The sequence below is a fragment of the Melanotaenia boesemani genome, chromosome 1 (genome assembly GCF_017639745.1).
Source record: "Melanotaenia boesemani isolate fMelBoe1 chromosome 1, fMelBoe1.pri, whole genome shotgun sequence".
Classification (NCBI taxonomy): Eukaryota; Metazoa; Chordata; class Actinopteri; order Atheriniformes; family Melanotaeniidae; genus Melanotaenia; species Melanotaenia boesemani.
Window position 1 is genome coordinate 23,564,509 of NC_055682.1, and position 9,533 is coordinate 23,574,041.

Genomic DNA, 9,533 nt, shown 5'->3' on the forward strand with positions numbered 1-9,533 from the left:
CCTTCAAATTGAACATGTTTTGGTAAGAACATAATTCAAATATGTTGAACGTCAGTAACTGATGACTACATTAATGGCAAAGCTTTTTCCATCATTAAATGCACAGACAATTTTCATGGAAAATTGGTTCAGCAATCTGGTGAAGTGGAGCATCCATTGAACCTTTTTAACCTCTGCTGACGTATTGGTGGTCGTACTCAGCTACTTCCAATTGCGCACTCTGTGGAACTTGATAGAGGAGACACTTTTACCACGTTAACCTCACTTATTTGTAGTAGAGCAGATTCTCTTCACCGTCTCTTGAAGGGTAGTATCATCTCAATTGAAAGAGATGAAAATGCTTTCAGGCATGCTAAAGAGAAGGTGGAGTTGACTTCTGAAAAGGAATGATTGACATCCATTTCAAGAACTCTATAGTGTTGACTTGCTGTGCTTTGCATAATGTTTGTGAAAATTATGGAGAGTTGAGGAAGAGGGCAGAGATCTACTAGATGCAAATAGAATATTTTTATTGCCCATTTTTTGCATAGAAGAAATGGGATATGTCATATAAAAGAAAAACATAGAAAAGAAAAATATAAAAGATGCTTAAAGTCACCAAACACTCACCATTCTGTGTCCATCATCATGTCCAGTGGTCTAATTGACAATAGATTCCATTCATTTGACTGAAACACTTCTTTGGTTGACTTTTCAAAGTTTCTCTCAACATTGTTTTCTAAATCTGTTGGTACCCATGAGCAGGCACCAGCTCAGAGAACTCCTGGTAGACCCTCTCAAGTTTATGTTGCTCCGTGTAGTTGGATTCAATTGTCAGCCACCAAGCAAAGAAACTTTTGCACCTTGCAGTTGGACCACAGTAATAGTTTCTGTGCAGCCATTCACCATTTTGAGGACTGCCGACATTAAATCTTCCTCTTCTTCTGGTGTTTAATGGTAGTTCGCAAACAGTGTTATAACTCCATGTTTGCTGTTGCTGAGTTTCTAAAAATGGTAGGAGAGTTGCTCTTGTGCCTCATCCAGTGACACCACTGCTTGACCTGCAGTCTGTAGACATAACATTTTTGCCAAGTGCATACTGTTTTAGTAAAGATGATAGAACTGTGTCATCTGATGACGGACAGCAGATGGATGGCGACAAGACCACATACAGAGGGGAGTTCCGGAAACTTGAGCTTGATAAACAAGGTTTTACTGAACACCGACAAAAATATAGAGATAGAGTGTCCAAGGATGTCAGCCAGAAGTTGGCAAACCAATGTTGTGACCTGGGAAGAAGTTTCCAGGACTGACTATCTCCCACAGTGTGGATAATCTCAGAACCCTAGCATCACCCAGACCAATGGTTTGCAGCAGTAAATTGTGATTGGAGAGCCATTTGAAACACGCATATCATATATATCTTAATACACAATAGCAACAACTTGGAGCCATAACTATGTTATATACAACACTTATGAATGGCAAAACTAGCAGTAGCTGCCTTTAGCTTGCTCTCATACTTTGTCCTTTACTTTTGTCCTTTTTGTATTCTCTTCCTCAATGTGATACCGTTGTATGGCTTCTCAAGCCTTCTGTTGTTTCTTTCTTTTAGACTGATTTAGACAAGAAGCCATACATCACGGGACTTTCAAGCTGCCTTGCTACTAATGTTCCACCCACAATGTGGGTGTTGCAGCCCCGGCTCAGCTAGAGAAAGCGGGTGGCAACAGCGATTACAAGAGCAGTTGGACAAAATCGCTATCCGGGCCATCCTTTACAGGCACTGACATGGTCCAGGCTTTGAGCTCTATTCTGTGTTCTATGGTGTCCTGGTATATGGTTATCCAGTGTCAATTTTAGGGTGGTGATGATGGTGGCTGGGTGGTTCATTGCCCCCCCCGTGGCCACTGCAATTCTAATTGATAGCTTATCAAGTTTATGAACTTGAGATGCAATGTAAATGCCTATGTTCTTGCTTTTATTTCTATCTAGATTATTCTTTATTTGAAACTTGCTTTTTTAATAGTATATTTTGAATCTGTATAGCTTTTGTTTTAACGCAATTGTTTGGTGTCCTTTCACTTTGGTTGCTCTTATGCATTAAATAAAATGCTATATAAATAAAGATAAGTTGTATAATAGAAAGTGACAAGAAACATTATAGATACACTATTATTCAAAAGTTTAGACACTCATACAGTATAATCACTTAGTGCTGATGTTTTACTGAGGTTGTCCAAAGTTTTGAATGGTACAGTATAGTTGTTCAATGGAGCCAACGTTACATACATGGCTAACCATTATGTGAAATAAGGGTGGACAGGAAGTGATCTACAAAACAAATGAGACTGTGGGTTCAACGCAGGGCTTCATAGGTAAACACAATCAAAACATATACACGTAGATGTACATACGTAGAAAAATGGCATTAAAAGTTCTGATAGAAATATGGCCCGCTAAAATTACAAACAGTCCATGTTAGTCTCTTATGTGGTGGAAACAGAAGTTGCCCAGCATTCACCAATTGATGAGCCAGTTTTCTTTTTCGTTGTGTGTCTCAGTGATGTCTTCAGTAATTCTTGATGCAGCACTGCCTCTGGCGAGGAGGGGAATAGGTTATTAAAAAAGGTCTGGTTTGTTTGAGTAATGCAGTGTGAACACAAATTGGGTTGGACGAATGTTGCAAAACCCAATATTTATTGACCGACCAACCCATACCAACTTGTATCTTATCTTGGCCATCCCATTAAAAAAATCCAGGATACTCCACTGTGGTTTCCTCATAACTCATGGTACTGAAACACCAGTCACTACTTACTTTCTTAAAGAACTTATAAAGACAGGTTTGTATTTTTTCAGCTGCCAGAAGCCTGCAGGTGGTGAAGGAGCTGGATGAAGATGCCAGTGTGTCCACCTCTGGAGAGGAAACTACAAGGTTACTACTTGTAAGCTCCAGGAATGTGATGAAGAAAAAGAAAAATATTGAAGGTGAACTTAAGCATATCGGTGTGTAGTATCAGGAGTTGGATTTCTAGTACATATATTCTGCTTATTACCAAGTCAAATGAGAGGAAAAATGTAAAGAAACTAATTAACTGAAAAACTGTCAAAAACCTATTTCAACATTGGACTGATTTTAAATGACACAGTAAGCGGTAGACGTAGGATGCAAGTGTAATAGAACGGGGTGGCAGTACACAGCACAAAAAGGCAACCAGCTACGCCACTGAGGGACTTCACGCTGCCAAGCAGCCCTGTTCACTATACAGTCAGATTCATAAATCATCCCATGGGCCAGAGATATGTTACAATGTAAAAATCTATATTTTTTATTTAACCACGAAACAAAAAAAAAAAAAAGAAACAAAAACAAAAAAAAGAAACAACACACAAGTTAAAAAATTAAGTTGGCACTGAGGCGAAGCAGGGGAATCACATCAGGGTGTAGGCTTATCATGCGGCAGGGCCAATCACTGACAGAGGAAGGTGTCTTCACTCTATTCACCCATCTTATCACACACACACTCACACGAACACAGCAGAAACAGAAAGTTGTGGACCACCACCAAGGATTGGACTGCTGCCCTGGGCCCACAACACCTGACATGAAAGGGGAAACAATTAAAAAACAACCACAGTTAAACACATTTTGGGACCAAATGACATGCAAAATTAAGCAACATGCAACAGAAAATAAGAAGCCAATATGAAATCATGCAACTAAATAAACAAACAAATTCATGCAAACGGAGAAAATTAATTTAAAACAGCAGGAGCCTGCTTGGCCAATTAGTCCATGCTTCCGCAGCCAAGCAGAGTTGACGCGGCTCATGCAGCAGCCCGCTCGGCCAACAAGCCCATATCAGAACCGAGCGGATAGAGCATAAAGCTACATAGAGCCAAAACAGCAGCAGTCTTCCAAGGAGTGGTGGCGGAAAGCAGCTGCCTCTGAAGGAGGCAGAGGAGATTAATAAAAGAACAAAAATTAAGACGTTAAAGCAACAAAAAAATTTAAATACGCACCACTCTGTTGGCATGGGCCCATCCCCGGAAAGTGTGCAGAGTTTCAAATGCCGCGGCTCAATTGTATCGTGATCTACAACATGAACCATAATCCGCTGGAAGCTGAGCAGAAATAAATAAATAAATAAAAGCAACCAACGTACCAGAGCGGACTTTTAGTAGTGCGCACAGCATCCACAAAGCAATTGATTTCCATGCCTCAGCAGCCAGCCACACTGCACACAGAAGACTGGCTATCACCGACAACACACCAAGACAGAAGGCTTAGCTGCGCCAAACCACAGCCACCACAGGAGATCACATTTAAACCGACCCACAGCACCGCCCACTAATCAAGGTGGTTGGCAAGACTGGCAGTGCCATATGGTGGCCAGGAGAAAGACAACCTCTGGCCACACATGACAGATGCCGAATTAGCTGTCGTTCAGTGATTCTTGGATCCATGCATTTATCTTCAGTAGACTAAAGTGGATCATATAACTCCAGTCTACAGATCTTTACACTGGCTTCCTGTCTGTCAAATAATTGACTTCAAAATCCTGCTGTTAGTTTACACTGAATGGTTTAGGGCAGGGGTAGCCAACGTCGGTCCTCGAGGGCACCAATCCGGCAGGTTTTCCAGATTTCCCTGCTCCAGCACACCTGACTCAAATTAAATGGATCCAACAGCCTATAAGGATCTCCACAATGACTCGTTAGTTTAAGTCAGGTGTGTTGGGGCACGGAAATCTGGAAAACCTGCCGGATTGGTGCCCTTGAGGACCGACGTTGGCTACCCCTGGTTTAGGGCGAGCACACATTCAGGATCTTCTGGTTTGCTATGAACCAACCAGATCCCCCAGGTCATCAAGGTCGAATCTACTTTCTGTTCTGCAGGCAGCGTTCAGCTTTTATGCTCCTCACATGTGGAACTAAATTCCAGAATTGGCCACCTTTTATCAAAGCAACTGTTTTAGTGCAAATTCCTTGCACTAAAACTTTTATTTCTTATATTTTATCCTATTTTACTTTAGCTTTTTATCTTTATGTTCTTTTTATTTTTAAAGTTTGTTTTAATCATTCTTCTGCACCCTGCTGTAATACTTTTAATGTTTTGTGCACTTAAGTTGCCTTGTACATGAAATGTGCCATACAAATAAACTAGCCTTGCCTGACTTCTTTAAGTGGACACTCCCTGCAGTTGTTTTCTAACAGCTTTGACTGTCTGTCTTCATTAACTGAGAGCCATCTGAGAAAGATTACAACTATTCAAATGCAGTGATGGGAACAACTTCAAAATAAATGCTGTTACCTACGGTGCTTCTTTTTTCAGTAACAGGTAATCTAATTGCTCTTCCAATCGTTACAAAGCTGTTACCATTACTGATGATGAAATGCGACATGTTGCTATAATTCTGCCCACTGAGGCTATTTTCATCTGACCAGGGACTTACTATGGCAATTATTGTCACTAATGTGGTTGTTTCTCCCCGTAAGTGTAAAATTTCATGGCAGAGTTGGGCAAGTGTGCGCCGGCAAACACACACTCAGACAACCCCACACACAAACGACAAAGAAATGCACGCAGCAACTTTAAGTCCAGAGAAGACACAGGAAGAGGTTTTAAACTGGGACTGCAGACATTGCTTTTACCTCAAAAGACAAGAACATTATGTGAAATGTTAATTACGCTCAGAAACAAAATGTTTTTCCACCTTGGCTGTTATAATCCAATGTATTCTCATTGCCTGTTTGTAGAATATCATACAAAAAGTCATGGACAACATTTTGTGAATGTGCTATGTATTTCCAGTAACATGTGATATCTGATATCAGCCTGCACATTAGTTTATTCTGTCTGGTTTTGGTCAGAAACATTTTGATAGCAACAGCAAATTATGGATAGTATGCATTCATTTGACAAAGGTTATGAGAAAAAAGGTACAATTTCTTGGCAAACTATTAAAGTTTTGCTCTCTAAAAACGGCATTTTGTGTGTGCATGTATGTCAATTCACTGCTAATATCTGTTACGCATGGACCCCACGGAGACAGATGACAGAGTAACACACTTTATTAGTGGACCAAGAATGCAAGGAAATGGTCTTACAGATACTGCAGGAGTAGACTGGAGGGACGGGAACCAGGGAGCCCGGAAAGGAGAAGGGATGAGTCCAGTGTGTGCGTAGGTTATGGTCCGACGAGGAGTGACTGTGGTGCTGGTGTAGATGAGGGCTGGTGAGTCAATGGAAGACAGGTGTGACAAGTTGGCTTGATTGGAGTGTGAGGATCAGGGACAGGTGTGGAGGATCAGGGGAGTGCTGATGGAGGATTAGCAGGACAGGCCATGACAATATCCATCCACCCGCTTTCTTATTCTGCTTATTCATGTGATTTAGCATCTGCAGCTTTTAACTGATATTATTTAACAAATATTGTGTAAATAAAGTTAGCGAGTTGACCTCTTGTTGAAATTCTATTTTTTATAGAAATAGTGTTGGCCTTTTTGAAAACTTTAAATCCTGCAATGAAATATATACTACTTATTGATATGTACTATTTATGTTTAATAAATTATATACTTTTAATTTATAATAATAATTTATAATTAGCTTACTTATTTAACTGAGCAAGGGCAGACAAAATCCAAACATACCCAAAAGTCAATTTGTTGTGATGAAACAAAGATATTACACAAATATTAGAACAGTCGTTTAATCTGAGAACTGGTGTAACACATGACTTTGTACACTAACTGGAAAACCCTTTCAGTGTGTGTATGTGAACAGTAGCTGCAGCATGGAGTACCCTGTCTGTCTCCCCACATTTTACCCATGCATCCCAGGCGGAGTGCAATTGATTTTGGCAGTGGAGGGAATAAAGATTGATTGAATCAGAATGGAAAGGACCTTGCTGGAGGATCGACCATGCAGTAACCCTTGAGCTTTGGACGCCTTTGCCAAGAAAGTACTCACAGTTATTCTAGCGTAAGGGGCAATGAGATTAAAGCCCGTAGCTTCCACAAACACAGCACTGGGAATAGTGAATGTGTTCTATGGAGAAATTACACATGTGACCACTAGACTGTGGTTTTACTGTTAATTAGAAGATTGTCTAATATCTAGTTGATTGTGGTTTGGGATGATGAGGGAATGGAAACAAGCATCAAGAGATGAGCTGTATTGAAGCAAACTAAGCATAATAACAGACTGTGAAAGTATCAAGTATACGTGGTCTAGTCTGTTTTCTGTATGGCATCTATTAAGTGTAAACTTACTCTCATCAAATTGATGTTAAACAGTTTTGGCCTCTGATTTTTAGAAGAAATAAAGATCATAGTTTCACAGTTATAATAGTTGTCTTCTTGAGCCTAACATATCTTGTGATTCATATTCTGTGAATCTTACATTGTACTTGTGTCTGTGTGAGTATACTGTCAGCAGTGTTGTGCTAGTTGCTGAAAAAAGTACCTAGTTAGTGTTACTTCATTCAAAAAGTGACTTAGTTACAGTAACAACACCAAAAAGTGCTGTACTGTTAAAAGTAACCTTTTAGTTACTTTCGTAAAAGAACATTCTTAAAAAATTCTCCCATTAACATCTTGATAACTTAATTAGGTTGCAGTGTTGTATGAAATATAAAACAAACTCAAACACGAAGTAATTTTTCAATTAGGAATTTAAATCAGGCCAACAGATTATTTAAATAAATAAATGAATATAACAGCTGCTCAAAAATTAAATCTATGCTGCATATTGAGCCTCCATCTGTTATGATCTTAGGGTTTTGATTTAAGGTTTTTCATCCTGTCATGTTTAGTTTTGTTTTTTCTGTTTTATTTTGTAGGTTAATTCCCCTCGTGTATTGTGTTCTGTTTTGCTTCCTGTTCATTACCTCACCTGGTTTGATTTTTCTCATTCACTTCACCTGCTCCTTATTAATCCCTCAGTGTATTTATACCCCTTGGTTTGGACAGAAGGATCTGACCAGACATGGACCCAGCAGGCTGCATGCCTTAAGAGAGCATTAGCTCAAGCAAACTGGTGGGAATGCTGCTGGGGCTGGATCCAGGGCTGGGCAGCACTCCGGTGGAATCGGCATTCTGGGGGACCAGATTGGCAATATGGACAACGCTGTTTGGGAACTCATTCAACTTAAACTTTGTTAAAATAAAAACCACAAGTGCAGTCTCTGCCATCTCTTTATCTGACAATGCATGATGTGTCATTATGTTTATATTTACAGAATGCTCTTGTTTCTACCCAGGGAACTTGTCTAACTCCTCCTGTCAAAGGCAGTTCCCCAGAAAGATGGTTTGTTTAATGTGTACTCAAACATAACGTGCTGTAAGAAATATCCCTACACTCTGCCAGTGATAACACTTGCTTTGTCTCCTTCATGCTAGTTCCTCACTTTGCTTGCCTGTGAAGCTTGTATTTTACCTGCTTTATGCATCTTCCTGCTCAAATACTGAAGCAATATTGTGTACAGATGAACAGACCTTGAACTTCTGAATAAATAGATTTGTTGGCTACAGACTGCATTTGGTTTTGTCTGTGAATTATAGTCAAAAGTGAATCCCATGTGTCAGTTCTAAGGTTTTACCATTCAAAAAATCAAAAAGATATTCTGGTCTTTACCAGGGGTCTGATTCACAAAAAATAGAATGGGAGAAGAAAGCAGAGCCTTATCAGAGTATCCTGGCTAAATTGGTTTTACAAATGCCAAGCCAGGCTGAGGTAGAGCGACTAAGTCAAGCCAGGTGTAAGCAATCCTACTGAGTGCATGTTCGTTGCTGTCTTCAAAAGACCATGAGGTCGATGGCAGAATAGCTGAGGCTGAAACGGAAACGTTTTAGCAACTTGTAATGAAGGCTAATGAAGAATTAAATCATTTAATACTGTAACATCCTGAGTGAATGCAACTGCAAAGAATCATTGGAGTGCCTATTGTTGGCAAAAACAGACTTTGTAGTGTTGGGTTACCATTTAAAAATCCAAAAGATGTTTGCTAAATGACAGTACTCACCGTTATGTTCATGTTAAGCTGTCTTAAGTGCCAGTTATGTATGTAATTTATGCATTTTGTCTTCAAGGTCCCAGTTAAAAACTGTATGAACTGCAAAAAAAGGAAGCATATAAAAGTCTTTTTTCAGTTTAAAGCAAATTCATTCATTCACCCCTTTATTCATACCACTTTGTCCATTACCGGTCGCAGGGAAGCTAGAGCCTATCCCAGTATTTTAGTTTAGAGGCAGGGTACACCCTGGATCGCTCCAGGTCATCAGTCTATTGCAGGGTCAACAAAGAAAGAGACAAACAACCATTCATACATGCACTCACTCCCAAGGAGAATTTAGAGTGACCAATTAACCTAACAGGCATGTCCTTTGACGGTGGGAAGAAGCCAGAGTACCCAGCGAGAACCTGCAAACTCCACACAGAATGGCCACCATCCCCCAGGGTCGAACCCCTTGCCTTGCCTAAGGTGTGTGCTAATGCCAAGGAGTAAAAATTAGCATTAATCTTAGAGGAGTTTTTGTTGCCCATC

General features: G+C 40.0%; 1 long non-coding RNA gene across 2 annotated transcripts; it reads right to left on the minus strand.

Annotated features, from left to right (window-relative positions):
• Positions 1-3,754: 3,754 nt before the first annotated feature.
• On the minus strand, positions 3,755-4,281 carry LOC121644365. Of its 2 annotated transcripts, none has more exons than XR_006011255.1 (3): positions 4,159-4,281; positions 4,006-4,078; positions 3,755-3,930 (listed from the first exon to the last, which is right to left on the minus strand). It is a non-coding gene; the product is annotated as an uncharacterized LOC121644365 (long non-coding RNA). The 2 variants fall into 2 exon arrangements; XR_006011256.1 differs by having other exon boundaries at positions 4,149-4,281.
• Positions 4,282-9,533: the final 5,252 nt, after the last annotated feature.